A 19,873-nucleotide genomic window follows, 5' to 3' on the forward strand; every position below is an offset into this window, starting at 1 on the left:
CCTATCCATCTTCCACCAGAAAAATCTGTTTACTATTACTATTACCTTGGGGTGATACTATTTTTAATTCTACCGTGTCTTTGTATTGCTATTCGTATTAATATCCATGGTTTGTGACCTCCGTGTTGTTATTGGGCTTTATATTTTCTCTTATATTTTGGAGCTCTTTGCCTTTTTATTCTCCTCTCGACCTCTAGTAAAATGAGTAATAGTCCAGAATTCGTAAGTATGGAGTTTCGAATGAATATTTTCCTAATTATTATTCCTGTCATCTTTCCTATCCATCTTCCACCAGAAAAATCTGTTTACTATTACTATTACCTTGGGGTGATACTATTTTTAATTCTACCGTGTCTTTGTATTGCTATTCGTATTAATATCCATGGTTTGTGACCTCCGTGTTGTTATTGGGCTTTATATTTTCTCTTATATTTTGGAGCTCTTTGCCTTTTTATTCTCCTCTCGACCTCTAGTAAAACGAGTAATAGTCCAGAATTCGTAAGTATGGAGTTTCGAATGAACTTAATGTTCTAAATAAGAAAGAACGTAATAGCACGATTTGATTTGTCAAATTACCTGAATCACTGAGAGTAAAACTATCAAGAATATACTTTATTGATATGTTCAGAAGTTAAGCAGAATGAATGAGTTATGTAACCTGACACATGATGATGTTATGATCTGTGAATCATCACATTTCATTAGAAACTCAGCATGACATATAATCACGTTGATCAAGTGTCATTATATTATACTAACTCATGCATCAGTTCCGAACACTACTTCAAAAACATTCATACTTTAAATTCGAATTTTAAAGAAATTTAGAAACTAAAATGGTTTCCTTTATGATGTAATATAGATAGCAGGAAGAGATAAATAATTTCGGTCAAGAATATTTATGAAAATATCCTCAGAAATATCGAAGATATTTATGATGATATTTTGGAATTTCTAAGTTCGAAGGTTTATGAAGAAAGATTTTTCGCAAGATTTTAACATGACTTCGGAGTAGGATATTCTCTAAAGATTTCATCGGATACAGAATCATCTGGATTCTTTGAATATAGGGTATGGTCCTTGTATTTGTCCTTGGTCTCCTTCGTGGTTAGTTCAATCCATTTTTCAGTTCCAATTTTTTTTTCTGAGCTTTTCCAACATACTATTCTTTATCATTAAACTTCCGACGATTAAGGTCGTTTATGGTTGTCTACCGTTTCTGCTGCTTCATTCCGCTTTTTCAAACTTTGGAGTATTGATTCGTAGACTGGGTGCTTTTCAGAATTTCAAAATGGAAGATTATAATTCTAAGAGATAAATGTTAGATGTATACATATAACTGTTGATGTAGACATGCTGCGAGATTTCAAAATACTAATTGTTGATTTCTGGTAATTGGTATGACAATTCTTGTTAAAAGATGCGGATGAGTATATGATAGGGTTTCAATGAATAAATATAATGATTTATCAGAGAGATTTAAACCAAGAAGCAACGAGGTTGCCGGTATGTCTGCTGGTAATATGGTAGAATATGAAAGGTTCCCCGGTAATAATAAAAGAGCACACATATATATCAAAGTGTTAATAAGGTTGTTTAGAACAAAAAGTCGAAGTTGACTTGCTGGAGCTGTGACAAAATTTGCTACTTTGAAAGGAATTACCAAGTTATTTGGGGTAATAATAACACTAAAGGAATTAGCACAGATACGTGTTAAACATACTCAGGTTCTGAGTGTTTTCAGGTGCATAACTATATGCATCAATCTTTTCTTCCGTAGATGAAGTGCGGTTGGTTCATCCTCTCGATTGAGGTGTTTTCAAGAATTATGAAAGGCTTGAACGCAAATTGAAATTTTCAAGATACAAATGAGGTTTAAGATGAAATCAAGTGGCAAACTTGAAGAATTATTTAGTTTCATATATTTTAATCAATATTTTAATTCATTTTAATTGTCCAATGTTGATAGTCCTCAGTTGATAGTCCACAGTTAGCAATTCAATAATTCATATATAGTTTAATATATAATATTCGAATTAATTAATACGTGTCGTGACCCGTGTACATGTCTCAGACTCGATCACAACTCAAAGTATATATATTATTTAAGAATCAACCTCAACCCTGTAGAGCTAACTCGATCATTACTACATATAGAGTGTCTATGGTTATTCCAAATAATATATATAGATGCATCGATATGATATGTCAAAACATTGTATACGTGTCCCGATATTTAAAATGCGTAAATAACAGTATTTAAATGACGATAAATAAAGTGCGTAAAATAAATAACAGAAATTAAATGACAATGAATAAAATTGCAAGAATATAAATTGCGATAAATAAACTGCGATAAATAAATTGCGATAACAAAATGTAATAAGGAATTAACAGTTAGCTAGGAACAGTTAGCTAGGATTTTGTTAGCGTGGATTCTTAACAAAAATTTTCATAGTTAATTTGTTTGTTTCTAACAAATTTTATTTTGTCCATTGTTTTCTTCATTATGCTACTTGTCGGATTCTGATAGGTCAAAATCTAAATATGAAAATGGTTATTCTGTGGTGAATGGATACGTGTATCGTTGGATGTAAGTAGGATAGTAAATGACAGTTGAATCACATTTGAAAGAATGTACAGTGTAACTTATTAATGTGAAATCTAAACATTTCTCGGGTATTACCTACCCGTTAACATATTTTCACCATTAACAATTTGTACAAAAAAAAAAATTTTTATATACAATCCTTATGAAAATATATATACATATATATTTTCTTCATATGTAATCATGGATTTAATGAGTTAATATAATATTAATCTGATTTAGTTTACCATGAGAACAAGAGTATATAATCTCTAAAATATTAGAGATTACATAATCGCCATGTCGAACGAAGATAAATGATGTAGAATGATTCGTAGATCGATGATTATGCTCGAGGTACAGAATGAAATATTGGGGCATGTGATGTTGAAACTTGTGTTGTTGGTGGTATTATTGATGTCGGTGATGTTGTTGAAGCTGGTACATTTTGCACCATATTCTCCAAATTGATTACTCGAGCGCGAAGTTCGTTGACTTCTTGTATTACTCCGGGATGATTGCCGGTCAGAACGAGCAAATGAATAAGAGTTAGAATTTTAGATAGAATATAATCGTGGTGAGATATTCGGGAAATGAGGGTGAAAATGGTGTTTCGGACTGGTTCGCTGATAAGTGCTTCAGGTTCATCGCCAAGAGGTAAATTCGGTTGGTGAAAAGGATCGCCTTCTTCGCGTCTCCATTGATTAAGTCGACTACGAACTCATCAAATGAATTGGGGATGGATGATTGGTTGATTCATTCTGGTGACACTGCTTTCGGAGCTTAGGTGAAACTCCATATCAGAATAGCTGTTGGATCCGAGGAATTTGAACTGGTTGAGGGATTCATCTCGTACGATCAGATGAAGGATTTTCGATAAGAAATAGATTATAGGATGTAGATTAGTACCCTGCAATACATAATTTACATATGCATATATAATACTAAAATCCCATAAGTTACAGATGAATCTACGGAAGCTGTTAGGTAAAGTCTATAGTAACAGATACACTAAGATATGAATTTTGTCTATACACTATCGATGCACTAATCGCAGTAAGACGTGTCTAGACTAAAAATGATAAGTAGGTAATTTTCTAAGGATGATAAGCAAATGATTTCTGACTAGAAATGATAAGCAAATTTTTGAAATGCAGACACGGTCGAAGTCCAGACCCACTAATGCATTTAAACAATTATCAGTTAGACACACTAATGCAAGACCTGGTTCGCTAAGACCACCACTCTGATACTAACTGTAGACACCCGTCCTAATCCATCTGGACGAAGTCCATATTGATTATAAATGATTCACAATAGTTGATTACATCGCGAGGTTCATGACCTAAATATGATACATTTTACAAACATTGCATTCGTTTTTCGAAAGACAAACTTTCTTTACATCGAAAGTTGACGACATGCATGCCATTTCATAATACATCCAACTATAATTGACTTAATAATAATCTTGATGAACTCGACGACTCGAATGCAACGCCTTTTGAAATATGTCTTTTGAAATATATCTCTAATATGAGCAAATGCACAGCGGAAGATATCTTTCAAACCTGAGAATAAACATGCTTTAAAGTGTCAACCAAAAGGTTGGTGAGTTCATTAGTTTATCATAATCATTCATTTTTATCATTTTAATAGACCACAAGAATTTCATTTCCAGTTATCATAAATATACGTCCCATTCATAGAGACAAAAATCATTCATATGGTGAATACTCGGTAACCGACATTAATAAGATGCATATAAGAATATCCCCTATCATTCTGGGAAATCCTTCGGACATGATAAAAACAACATCGAAGTACTAAAGCATCCGGTACTTTGGATGGGGTTCGTTAGGCCCAATAGATCTATCTTTAGGATTCGCGTCAATTAGTAGATCGGTTTACTAATTCTTAGGTTACCAAGCAAAAAGGGGCATATTCGGCTTCGATCATTCAACCATATAATGTAGTTTCGATTACTTGTGTCTATTTCGTAAAACATTTATAAAAGCAGCACATGTATTCTCAGTCCCAAAAATATATATTGCAAAAGCATTTAAAAAGGGAGCAATTGAAACTCACCATCCTATATTTTGTAGTAAAAATACATATGACATCATTGAACAAGTGTAGGGTTGGTCTCGGATTCAGAACCTCAATAGAAGTAGCTCTTATAAAAAATCCCCAAGTCCGGGTTTGAACCCGCGATGTCCCGCTAACCCGAAAACAACCTTAACCATTCATCTGTGTCTATTTTTCCTTGATAAATATGATACTTATATTTATAATACCCCTTTTCTTTATGTTTCCCTTTCTTCTTCTTTTTCTAAAAAAAAATGCCACAACCGTGGCTCGAAACCGCGACCTCTCGCTTAAACACCCACACTCTAAACCACTCTCGCGCTTGTTACATTCTGTTAATAATCATGTTTATAAATATTTAAGTACACAAAAACCGTTTATCATAACCATCATCTTCATCACACCATAACCTTTATCAACCATCATCTAAACCATCATCATTCATCTCATCGATACATATCATTACCATCATGTCATCATACTTAATCATTATCATTTAAATCACCACAGTATCAATGTTTTATCTCGTTATCATCACTTATCAACCATGCTAATTAGATAAAAAGATGCTACCCGAAACAATAAGCCCAATTTTGTTAGCTAGTCCATTTAGAATCCTAAACAACCATTAACAGCCCATATTGCAATCCATTAAACCATATACGGCTCACTACATAAAATAAAAGGATACGGCCCAATTCATGGTAGATGTCCAATTCGTTCCTAACTCTCCCTAAAATTCATTTCCAATATCTATAAACCCTACCATCATACTTTCTATCATCATCCACTCAACCTTCTCCATTATCTAATGTGATTAAATCCCCCTTACCCATTCACATCCCTACAAACATCCAAAGAAAACAATCCACGTCATCTCCCACTATCTATATCATAATCGAAAAATAGGTATTCAATTACAAAAAGTTATCTATCTTGACCATCTGTGAATTAATTAAGTCGACAGGAATGAAGGGGTGTCGGTTTTGAGTGATAGCAACAGCAAGGAAACAAAAAATAGCAAAGTAGTTTGGTTTATAGCTGTAACCAAAACCTTGCTACTAACCTCACTATAAATCACCTTTTATGAAACAGATATTGAGAGTAGGACAAAGGTCATCTTGTAATCCACATCATCATATTGTCATCTTACAAAGGGAGTTAGTCGATAGAGGTAATGGAGGGGTCCTCCAATTCTTTATATATTTATTTAATTTACAACATCACCTTTATTGTATTCATAATTAAGCTTCGACATCATCATATTTGTTATATTATAATCATCATTAATACCGTTATCATATGCAGTTCAAAGGTGATTGTGTTGAGGTGGTAGTTTTCAAAGTGGTGATGCTTTGGGGTGGCGTATGGAGGTGATTTATGGTTTGAACAAAATAGAAATATTTCAGCATAGAAGTAACAACAACAATTCGATAGTTTAGATAGTGGTGAAGGTATTTCTGTGGTGTTTGACTTGGGCTCGATCATGCAAGAAGTAAAGCATAAATGGGTTTGGCTAGTTAAACAAAAGCAGCCATAGTAGAAACAATCAAGAAAACAATGATGGATTGGTGTTAAATTACCTGAATGATCAGGGTGATGGAACGATGGTGGACTGATGGTGGTTTAGTGGTTGATCAAGAAGGTTTGAGGGTGATGATAAACAATCATATGATCATGTATTATATATATGCATTTATAAAGAATTAGAGGATGGTTTGGTGTTGGTGATCAAGGTAATAGATTCAGTTTATTTATGAGAGAGTGAGATAAGTTATTGAGCGATTTGTTGTTGGTTATTGAATGAAAACTTCATAGGAATTAAAGGCCAAACAATTTGTTTAATAGATGCATAATGGTATTTAATTATGATCAAAACAGAAAATCGAAAGAAAGAAAAAAGATGGATGTAATGGTGGTGATTCTCGGTTGTGCAGGGTGGTGATGTAATAAGTTTTGTTGAAGAATGTGAATGTTGTTGTTGTGTGTGGATAGTGATTTAATGGTGGTTCGAAATTTAAAGGCGAAACAGGAGAATAATAACAGTATACGAGTAAGTAATAATATACCATTTGTCAGGATTTGGTGATGGTGAACGTGGAACTAATACGAGCGTGCAGTAGTAGAATCAATAAGAATAGATCATTGTTGCAGCAGCAGTTGATGCAAGAAATGGTGGTTTTCATGTTTTTAGTGAGAAGAAGAGAGATCCAAGGTGGTAGTCAATGGTGTTGGTTCATGGTAAGATTGTGGTAAGTTTGTGATTTTCATGGTGGTCGACGTAAGTGAGGTGAAGGGTTGTTCCCGATTGTAATGGCGTTACTTCATAATGAAATGTTGTTATGATGTTCATACGGTGGTGGTTAGACAGTGGTTGATCATAGGTAATGTGTGTTTGTGATTAATAGAAGTAGTGGTGAAATGTCCCATTCTTATTGATTAAAAACGTTCCATATTAATTGATTTCGTTGCGAGGTTTTGACCTCTATATGAGACGTTTTTCAAAGACTGCATTCATTTTAAAACAAACCATAACCTTTATTTCATCAATAAAGGTTTAAAAAGCTTTACGTAGATTATCAAATAATGATAATCTAAAATATCCTGTATACACACGACCATTACATAATGGTTTACAATACAAATATGTTACAACAAAATAAGTTTCTTGAATGCAGTTTTTGCACAATATCATACAAGCATGGACTCCAAATTTCGTCCTTATTTAAGTATGTGACAGCGGAAGCTCTTAATAATCACCTGAGAATAAACATGCTTAAAACGTCAACAAAAATGTTGGTGAGTTATAGGTTTAACCTATATTTATCAAATCATAATAATAGACCACAAGATTTCATATTTCAATACACATCCCATACATAGAGATAAAAATCATTCATATGGTGAACACCTGGTAACCGACATTAACAAGATGCATATATAAGAATATCCCCATCATTCCGGGACACCCTTCGGATATGATATAAATTTCGAAGTACTAAAGCATCCGGTACTTTGGATGGGGTTTGTTAGGCCCAATAGATCTATCTTCAGGATTCGCGTCAATTAGGGTGTCTGTTCCCTAATTCTTAGATTACCAGACTTAATAAAAAGGGGCATATTCGATTTCGATAATTCAACCATAGAATGTAGTTTCATGTACTTGTGTCTATTTTGTAAATCATTTATAAAACCTGCATGTATTCTCATCCCAAAAATATTAGATTTTAAAAGTGGGACTATAACTCACTTTCACAGATTTTTACTTCGTCGGGAAGTAAGACTTGGCCACTGGTTGATTCACGAACCTATAACAATATATACATATATATCAAAGTATGTTCAAAATATATTTACAACACTTTTAATATATTTTGATGTTTTAAGTTTATTAAGTCAGCTGTCCTCGTTAGTAACCTACAACTAGTTGTCCACAGTTAGATGTACAGAAATAAATCGATAAATATTATCTTGAATCAATCCACGACCCAGTGTATACGTATCTCAGTATTGATCACAACTCAAACTATATATATTTTGGAATCAACTTCAACCCTGTATAGCTAACTCCAACATTCACATATAGAGTGTCTATGGTTATTCCGAAATATATATAGATGTGTCGACATGATAGGTCGAAACATTGTATATGTGTCTATGGTATCACAAGATTACATAATATACAATACAAGTTGATTAAGTTATGTTTGGAATAGATTTGTTACCAATTTTCACGTAGCTAAAATGAGAAAAATTATCCAATCTTGTTTTACCCATAACTTCTTCATTTTAAATCCGTTTTGAGTGAATCAAATTGCTATGGTTTCATATTGAACTCTATTTTATGAATCTAAACAGAAAAAGTATAGGTTTATCGTCGGAAAAATAAGTTACAAGTCGTTTTTGTAAAGGTAGTCATTTCAGTCGAAAGAACGACGTCTAGATGACCATTTTAGAAAACATACTTCCACTTCATAATTTTTGGATATAGTTTCATGTTCATAATAAAAATCATTTTCTCAGAATAACAACTTTTAAATCAAAGTTTATCATAGTTTTTAATTAACTAACCCAAAACAGCCCGCGGTGTTACTACGACGGCGTAAATCCGGTTTTACGGTGTTTTTCGTGTTTCCAGGTTTTAAATCATTAAGTTAGCATATCATATAGATATAGAACATGTGTTTAGTTGATTTTAAAAGTCAAGTTAGAAGGATTAACTTTTGTTTGCGAACAAGTTTAGAATTAACTAAACTATGTTCTAGTGATTACAAGTTTAAACCTTCGAATAAGATAGCTTTATATATATGAATCGAATGATGTTATGAACATAATTACTACCTTAAGTTCCTTGGATAAACCTACTGGAAAAGAGAAAAATGGATCTAGCTTCAACGGATCCTTGGATGGCTCGAAGTTCTTGAAGCAGAATCATGACACGAAAACAAGTTCAAGTAAGATCATCACTTGAAATAAGATTGTTATAGTTATAGAAATTGAACCAAAGTTTGAATATGATTATTACCTTGTATTAAAATGATAACCTACTGTAAGAAACAAATATTTCTTGAGGTTGGATGATCACCTTACAAGATTGGAAGTGAGCTAGCAAACTTGAAAGTATTCTTGATTTTATGTAACTAGAACTTGTAGAATATATGAAGAACACTTAGAACTTGAAGATAGAACTTGAGAGAGATCAATTAGATGAAGAAAATTGAAGAATGAAAGTGTTTGTAGGTGTTTTTGGTCGTTGGTATATGGATTAGATATAAAGGATATGTAATTTTGTTTTCATGTAAATAAGTCATGAATGATTACTCATATTTTTGTAATTTTATGAGATATTTCATGCTAGTTGCCAAATGATGGTTCCCACATGTGTTAGATGACTCACATGGGCTGCTAAGAGCTGATCATTGGAGTGTATATACCAATAGTACATACATCTAAAAGCTGTGTATTGTACGAGTACGAATACGGGTGCATACGAGTAGAATTGTTGATGAAACTGAACGAGGATGTAATTGTAAGCATTTTTGTTAAGTAGAAGTATTTTGATAAGTGTATTGAAGTCTTTCAAAAGTGTATAAATACATATTAAAACACTACATGTATATACATTTTAACTGAGTCGTTAAGTCATCGTTAGTCGTTACATGTAAAAGTTGTTTTGAAACCTTTAGGTTAACGATCTTGTTGAATGCTGTTAACCCATTATTTATTATAACAAATGAGATGTTAATTTATTATATTATCATGATATTATGATATATAATATATCTTAGTATGATGTATATACAGTTAAATGTCGTTACAACGATAATCGTTACATATATGTCTCGTTTCGAAATCATTAAGTTAGTAGTCTTATTTTTACATATGTATTTCATTGTTAATACACTTAATAATATATTTACTTATCATTTAATATAATTAACCAAGTGTATCAATATCTTAATATGATTCATATGTACCTAGTAAGACGTTGTTATAACGATAATCGTTATATATATCGTTTTCGAGTTTCTTAAATTAATAGTCTCATTTTTATGTATATAACTCATTGTTAAAATACCTAATGAGATACATACTTATAATAAAAACATGTTAACTATATATATAACCATATATATGTCATTGTATAGTTTTTACAAGTTTTAACGTTCGTGAATCACCAGTCAACTTGGGTGGTCAATTGTCTATATGAAACATATTTCAATTAATCAAGTCTTAACAAGTTTGATTGCTTAACATGTTAGAAACATTTAATCATGTAAATATCAATCTCAATTAATATATATAAACATGGAAAAGTTCGGGTCACTACAGTACCTACCCGTTAAATAAATTTCGTCCCGAAATTTTAAGCTGTTGAAGGTGTTGACGAATATTCTGGAAATAGATGTGGGTATTTCTTCTTCATCTGATCTTCACGCTCCCAGGTGAACTCGGGTCCTCTACGAGCATTCCATCGAACCTTAACAATTGGTATCTTGTTTTGCTTAAGTCTTTTAACCTCACGATCCATTATTTCGACGGGTTCTTCGATGAATTGAAGTTTTTCGTTGATTTGGATTTCATCTAACGGAATAGTGAGATCTTCTTTAGCAAAACATTTCTTCAAATTCGAGACGTGGAAAGTGTTATGTACAGCCGCGAGTTGTTGAGGTAACTCAAGTCGGTAAGCTACTGGTCCGACACGATCAATAATCTTGAATTTTCCAATATACCTTGGATTTAATTTCCCTCGTTTACCAAATCGAACAACGCCTTTCCAAGGTGCAACTTTAAGCATGACCATCTCTCCAATTTCAAATTCTATATCTTTTCTTTTAATGTCAGCATAGCTCTTTTGTCGACTTTGGGCGGTTTTCAACCGTTGTTGAATTTGGATGATCTTCTCGGTAGTTTCTTGTATAATCTCCGGACCCGTAATCTGTCTATCCCCCACTTCACTCCAACAAATCAGAGACCTGCACTTTCTACCATAAAGTGCTTCAAACGGCGCCATCTCAGTGCTTGAATGGTAGCTGTTGTTGTAGGAAAATTCTGCTAACGGTAGATGTCGATCCCAACTGTTTCCAAAATCAATAACACATGCTCGTAGCATGTCTTCAAGCGTTTGTATTGTCCTTTCGCTCTGCCCATCAGTTTGTGAATGATAGGCAGTACTCATGTCTAGACGAGTTCCTAATGCTTGCTATAATGTCTGCCAGAATCTTGAAATAAATCTGCCATCCCTATCAGAGATAATAGAGATTGGTATTCCATGTCTGGAGACGACTTCCTTCAAATACAGTCGTGCTAACTTCTCCATCTTGTCATCTTCTCTTATTGGCAGGAAGTGTGCTGATTTGGTGAGACGATCAACTATTACCCAAATAGTATCAAAACCACTTGCAGTCCTTGGCAATTTAGTGATGAAATCCATGGTAATGTTTTCCCATTTCCATTCCGGGATTTTGGGTTGTTGAAGTAGACCTGATGGTTTCTGATGCTCAGCTTTGACCTTAGAACACGTCAAACATTCTCCTACGTATTTAGCAACATCGACTTTCATACCCGGCCACCAAAAATGTTTCTTGAGATCCTTGTACATCTTCCCCGTTCCAGGATGTATTGAATATCTGGTTTTATGAGCTTCTTTAAGTACCATTTCTCTCATATCTCCTAATTTTGGTACCCAAATCCTTTCAGCCCTATACCGGGTTCCGTCTTCCTGAATATTAAGATGCTTCTCCGATCCTTTGGGTATTTCATCCTTTAAATTTCCCTCTTTTAAAACTCCTTGTTGCGCCTCCTTTATTTGAGTAGTAAGGTTATTATGAATCATTATATTCATAGATTTTACTCGAATGGGTTCTCTGTCCTTCCTGCTCAAGGCATCGGCTACCACATTTGCCTTCCCCGGGTGGTAACGAATCTCAAATTCGTAATCATTCAACAATTCAATCCACCTACGCTGCCTCATATTCAGTTGTTTCTGATTAAATATGTGTTGAAGACTTTTGTGGTCGGTATATATAATACTTTTGACCCCATATAAGTAGTGCCTCCAAGTCTTTAATGCAAAAACAACCGCGCCTAATTCCAAATCATGCGTCGTATAATTTTGCTCGTGAATCTTTAATTGTCTAGACGCATAAGCAATCACCTTCGTCCGTTGCATTAATACACAACCGAGACCTTGCTTTGATGCGTCACAATAAATCACAAAATCATCATTCCCTTCAGGCAATGACAATATAGGTGCCGTAGTTAGCTTTTTCTTCAATAACTGAAACGCTTTCTCTTGTTCATCATTCCATTCAAATTTCTTCCCTTTATGCGTTAATGCAGTCAAGGGTTTTGCTATTCTGGAAAAATCTTGGATGAACCTTCTGTAGTAACCAGCTAGTCCTAAAAACTGGCGTATGTGTTTCGGAGTTTTCGGGGTTTCCCACTTTTCAACAGTTTCTATCTTTGCCGGATCCACCTTAATACCTTCTTTGTTCACTATGTGACCGAGGAATTGAACTTCTTCCAACCAAAATGCACACTTTGAAAACTTAGCGTACAATTTTTCCTTCCTCAATACTTCTAAAACCTTTCTCAAATGTTCACCATGTTCTTGGTCATTCTTTGAGTAAATAAGTATGTCATCAATGAAAACAATGACAAACTTGTCAAGGTATGGTCCACACACTCGGTTCATAAGGTCCATGAACACAGCTGGTGCATTAGTTAAACCAAATGGCATGACCATAAACTCGTAATGACCGTAACGTGTTCTGAAAGCAGTCTTTGGAATATCATCTTCTTTCACCCGCATTTGATGATACCCGGAACGTAAGTCAATCTTTGAATAAACAGATGAGCCTTGTAGTTGATCAAATAAGTCGTCGATTCTCGGTAGTGGGTAGCGGTTCTTGATGGTAAGTTTGTTCAACTCTCGGTAGTCGATACACAACCTGAATGTACAATCTTTCTTCTTAACAAACAAAACAGGAGCTCCCCACGGTGATGTGCTTGGTAGAATGAAACCACGTTCTAAAAGTTCTTGTAATTGGCTTTGCAGTTCTTTCATCTCGCTGGGTGCGAGTCTGTAAGGAGCACGAGCTATTGGTGCAGCTCCTGGTACAAGATCTATTTGAAATTCAACAGATCGATGTGGGGGTAATCCCGGTAATTCTTTCGGAAATACATCGGGAAATTCTTTTGCAATGGGAACATCATTGATGCTCTTTTCTTCAGTTTGTACTTTCTCGACGTGTGCTAGAACAGCATAGCAACCTTTTCTTATTAGTTTTTGTGCCTTCAAATTACTAATAAGATGTAGCTTCGTGTTGCCCTTTTCTCCGTACACCATTAAGGGTTTTCCTTTTTCTCGTATAATGCGAATTGCATTTTTGTAACAGACGATCTCTGCTTTCACTTCTTTCAACCAGTCCATACCGATTATCACATCAAAACTCCCTAACTCTACTGGTATCAAATCAATCTTAAATGTTTCGCTAACCAGTTTAATTTCTCGATTCCGACATATATTATCTGCTGAAATTAATTTACCATTTGCTAATTCGAGTAAAAATTTACTATCCAAAGGCGTCAATGGACAACTTAATTTAGCACAAAAATCTCTACTCATATAGCTTCTATCCGCACCCGAATCAAATAAAACGTAAGCAGATTTATTGTCAATAAGAAACGTACCCGTAACAAGCTCCGGGTCTTCTTGTGCCTCTGTCGCATTAATATTGAAAACTCTTCCGCGGCCTTGTCCATTCGTGTTCTCCTGGTTCGGGAAATTTCTAATAATGTGGCCCGGTTTTCCACATTTATAACAAACTACATTGGCATAACTTGCTCCGACACTACTTGCTCCACCATTACTCATTCCGACACCATTTGTTCCTTTTGTTCTGTTAACCCCTGGTCCGTAGACCTCACACTTCGCCGCGCTATGACCATTTCTTTTACACTTGTTGCAAAATTTGGTGCAGAACCCCGAGTGATACTTTTCACACCTTTGGCATAGCTGCTTCTGATTGTTGTTGTTGTTGCGGTTGTTATTGTTGTTAGGATGATTGTTGTAGTTACTGTTGTTGTTGTTGTTATTGTTGTTGTTGTTGTTGTTGTTGTTGTTAGGCCGTTTGTTGTAGTTGCGATTGATGTTGCGATTGTTGGAATAATTGTTGCGATTATTGTTGTAATTGCTGTTGTTGTTGTATTGGTGATTCTTATCACCGTTTTCCTCCCACTTTCTTTTGACTTGCTTCACATTGGCCTCTTCAGCAGTCTGTTCTTTAATTCTTTCTTCAATCTGGTTCACTAGTTTGTGAGCCATTCTACATGCCTGTTGTATGGAGACGGGCTCGTGTGAACTTATATCTTCTTGGATTCTTTCCGGTAATCCTTTCACAAACGCGTCGATCTTCTCTTCCTCATCTTCGAATGCTCCCGGACACAATAGGCACAATTCTGTGAATCGTCTTTCGTACGTGGTAATATCAAATCCTTGGGTTCGTAACCTTCTAAGTTCTGTCTTGAGCTTATTGACCTCGGTTCTGGGACGGTACTTCTCGTTCATCAAGTGCTTGAATGCTGACCACGGTAGTGCGTACGCATCGTCTTGTCCCACTTGCTCTAGATAGGTATTCCACCATGTTAACACAGAACCTGTGAAGGTATGTGTAGCGTACTTTACTTTGTCCTCTTCAGTATACTTACTTATGGCAAACACCGATTCGACCTTCTCGGTCCACCGTTTCAATCCGATCGGTCCTTCGGTTCCATCAAATTCCAAAGGTTTGCAGGCAGTGAATTCTTTGTAGGTGCATCCTACACGATTTCCTGTACTGCTAGATCCAAGGTTATTGTTGGTATGTAGTGCAGCTTGTACTGCGGCTATGTTTGAAGCTATAAAAGTACGGAATTCCTCTTCATTCATATTCACGGTGTGTCGAGTAGTCGGTGCCATTTCCTTCAAAATAGTCAAATGGAACAAGTTAATCATACAGAATATTAAGAGTAGTTAATAGTATTTCGTAGCATAATATGAACTCATTTATAAAAGCTTTTTCTTCATATTAGCGTTTTATAAGTTTAAATTCGGGTAGTACCTACCCGTTAAGTTCATACTTAGTAGCTAATATACAATTCAACTACTACAATTCTATATGAAAAACTGATTATAATAATATTTCGCGTTCAAACTTTTATACAATATTTTACAAACTTACAATACCGCTTATTTTACATAAAGCATGAAATATAGCACACAATAACTTTGATACAAGATAGTTGTGAAGATAATTCTAGCTAGTACACAAGTCGTTCAGCAAAGGCAATAAAGACACGTAATTCATACGTCCAGAAACAAGTCATGCATTCTGGTTTTACTAGGACTACTTCCCATCCTTGGTCTTGTGGAACATAACCGTTATGGCCGTTGATAAGACAGCGTGTTGTAACGTCGTCAAAGGGACGAGGGTTACGTAATGTCCAACAGTCCCGTAACAATCTAAAAACCTCATTTCTTACCCCAATTACCAACTTCGTCACTTGTGGGAACATTTTGTTTAATAGTTGTAGGCCGATGTTCTTGTTCTCACTTTGGTGAGAAGCGAACATTACTAATCCGTAAGCATAACATGCTTCTTTCTGTTGCATGTTAGCCGCTTTTTCTAAATCACGAAGTCCAATATTCGGATATATTGAGTCAAAATAATTTCTTAACCCATTGCGTAAAATAGCATTTGGGTTCCCCGCAATATATGCGTCAAAGTAAACACATCGTAACTTATGGGTTTCCCAATGTGATATCCCCCATCTTTCAAACGAAAGTCTCTTATAAACCAAGACATTCTTGGAACGTTCTTCGAATGTCTTACAAATTGATCTCGCCTTAAATAGTTGTGCCGAGGAATTCTGACCGACTCTAGACAAGATTTCATCAATCATGTCTCCGGGTAGGTCTCTTAAAATATTGGGTTGTCTATCCATTTTGTGTTTTTAAACTGTAAAATAGACAAGAGTTAGATTCATAAAAAAAATACTTATTAATACAAGCAATTTTTACATATATTATAAAGCATAAGCACACTATATTACATATATTACACCACACGAATACAACTATCTTATTCCGACTCGCTCGTTTCTTCTTCTTCGGTTTTGGTTCGTTTTGCCAAGTTTCTAGGGATATATGATGTTCCCCTAATACTAACTGTCGTTGTCCACATTGGTTTAGAAAAACCTGGTGGTTTAGAGGTTCCCGGGTCATTGTTACAACTTAAGGACTTCGGGGGTTGACGATACATATAAAGTTCATCGGGGTTAAAATTAGATTTCTCTATTTTTATGCCCTTTCCCTTATTATTTTCTTTTGCCTTTTTAAATTCAGTTGGGGTAATTTCTATAACATCATCGGAATTCTCGTCGGAATCCGATTCATCGGAGAATTGGTAATCCTCCCAATATTTTGCTTCCTTGGCGGAAACACCATTGACCATAATTAACCTTGGTCGGTTGGTTGAGGATTTTCTTTTACTTAACCGTTTTATTATTTCCCCCACCGGTTCTATTTCTTCATCCGGTTCCGATTCTTCTTCCGGTTCCGATTCTTCTTCCGGTTCCGACTCTTCTTCCGGTTCCTCTTCGGGAACTTGTGAATCAGTCCACGAATCATTCCAATTTACATTTGACTCTTCATTATTATTAGGTGAGTCAATGAGACTTGTTCTAGAGGTAGACATCTATCACATAATGTCAAACACGTTAAGAGATTGATATATCACATAATATTCATATGTTAAAAATATATAGTTTCCAACAAAAATGTTAAGCAATCATTTTTAAAAAAAACACGGTCGAAGTCCAGACTCACTAATGCATCCTAACAAACTCGATAAGACACACTAATGTAAATTTTCTGGTTCTCTAAGACCAACGCTCGGATACCAACTGAAATGTCCCGTTCTTATTGATTAAAAACGTTCCATATTAATTGATTTCGTTGCGAGGTTTTGACCTCTATATGAGACGTTTTTCAAAGACTGCATTCATTTTAAAACAAACCATAACCTTTATTTCATCAATAAAGGTTTAAAAAGCTTTACGTAGATTATCAAATAATGATAATCTAAAATATCCTGTATACACACGACCATTACATAATGGTTTACAATACAAATATTTTACAACAAAATAAGTTTCTTGATTGCAGTTTTTGCACAATATCATACAAGCATGGACTCCAAATTTCGTCCTTATTTAAGTATGCGACAGCGGAAGCTCTTAATAATCACCTGAGAATAAACATGCTTAAAACGTCAACAAAAATGTTGGTGAGTTATAGGTTTAACCTATATTTATCAAATCATAATAATAGACCACAAGATTTCATATTTCAATACACATCCCATACATAGAGATAAAAATCATTCATATGGTGAACACCTGGTAACCGACATTAACAAGATGCATATATAAGAATATCCCCATCATTCTGGGACACCCTTCGGAAATGATATAAATTTCGAAGTACTAAAGCATCCGGTACTTTGGATGGGGTTTGTTAGGCCCAATAGATCTATCTTCAGGATTCGCGTCAATTAGGGTGTCTGTTCCCTAATTCTTAGATTACCAGACTTAATAAAAAGGGGCATATTCGATTTCGATAATTCAACCATAGAATGTAGTTTCATGTACTTGTGTCTATTTTGTAAATCATTTATAAAACCTGCATGTATTCTCATCCCAAAAATATTAGATTTTAAAAGTGGGACTATAACTCACTTTCACAGATTTTTACTTCGTCGGGAAGTAAGACTTGGCCACTGGTTGATTCACGAACCTATAACAATATATACATATATATGAAAGTATGTTCAAAATATATTTACAACACTTTTAATATATTTTGATGTTTTAAGTTTATTAAGTCAGCTGTCCTCGTTAGTAACCTACAACTAGTTGTCCACAGTTAGATGTACAGAAATAAATCGATAAATATTATCTTGAATCAATCCACGACCCAGTGTATACGTATCTCAGTATTGATCACAACTCAAACTATATATATTTTGGAATCAACCTCAACCCTGTATAGCTAACTCCAACATTCACATATAGAGTGTCTATGGTTGTTCCGAAATATATATAGATGTGTCGACATGATAGGTCGAAACATTGTATACGTGTCTATGGTATCTCAAGATTACATAATATACAATACAAGTTGATTAAGTTATGTTTGGAATAGATTTGTTACCAATTTTCACGTAGCTAAAATGAGAAAAATTATCCAATCTTGTTTTACCCATAACTTCTTCATTTTAAATCCGTTTTGAGTGAATCAAATTGCTATGGTTTCATATTGAACTCTATTTTATGAATCTAAACAGAAAAAAGTATAGGTTTATAGTCGGAAAAATAAGTTACAAGTCGTTTTTGTAAAGGTAGTCATTTCAGTCGAAAGAACGACGTCTAGATGACCATTTTAGAAAACATACTTCCACTTCATAATTTTTGGATATAGTTTCATGTTCATAATAAAAATCATTTTCTCAGAATAACAACTTTTAAATCAAAGTTTATCATAGTTTTTAATTAACTAACCCAAAACAGCCCGCGGTGTTACTACGACGGCGTAAATCCGGTTTTACGGTGTTTTTCGTGTTTCCAGGTTTTAAATCATTAAGTTAGCATATCATATAGATATAGAACATGTGTTTAGTTGATTTTAAAAGTCAAGTTAGAAGGATTAACTTTTGTTTGCGAACAAGTTTAGAATTAACTAAACTATGTTCTAGTGATTACAAGTTTAAACCTTCGAATAAGATAGCTTTATATATATGAATCGAATGATGTTATGAACATAATTACTACCTTAAGTTCCTTGGATAAACCTACTGGAAAATAGAAAAATGGATCTAGCTTCAAGGATCCATGGATGGCTCGAAGTTCTTGAAGCAGAATCATGACACGAAAACAAGTTCAAGTAAGATCATCACTTGAAATAAGATTGTTATAGTTATAGAAATTGAACCAAAGTTTGAATATGATTATTAACTTGTATTAGAATGATAACCTACTGTAAGAAACAAAGATTTCTTGAGGTTGGATGATCACCTTACAAGATTGGAAGTGAGCTAGCAAACTTGAAAGTATTCTTGATTTTATGTAACTAGAACTTGTAGAATATATGAAGAACACTTAGAACTTGAAGATAAAACTTGAGAGAGATCAATTAGATGAAGAAAATTGAAGAATGAAAGTGTTTGTAGGTGTTTTTGGTCGTTGTTATATGGATTAGATATAAAGGATATGTAATTTTGTTTTCATGTAAATAAGTCATGAATGATTACTCATATTTTTGTAATTTTATGAGATATTTCATGCTAGTTGCCAAATTATGGTTCCCACATGTGTTAGGTGACTCACATGGGCTGCTAAGAGCTGATCATTGGAGTGTATATACCAATAGTACATACATCTAAAAGCTGTGTATTGTACGAGTACGAATACGGGTGCATACGAGTAGAATTGTTGATGAAACTGAACGAGGATGTAATTGTAAGCATTTTTGTTAAGTAGAAGTATTTTGATAAGTGTATTGAAGTCTTTCAAAATTGTATAAATACATATTAAAACACTACATGTATATACATTTTAACTGAGTCGTTAAGTCATCGTTAGTCGTTACATGTA

This window comes from Rutidosis leptorrhynchoides, chromosome 7, assembly GCF_046630445.1.
Source record: "Rutidosis leptorrhynchoides isolate AG116_Rl617_1_P2 chromosome 7, CSIRO_AGI_Rlap_v1, whole genome shotgun sequence".
NCBI classification, from domain to species: domain Eukaryota; kingdom Viridiplantae; phylum Streptophyta; class Magnoliopsida; order Asterales; family Asteraceae; genus Rutidosis; species Rutidosis leptorrhynchoides.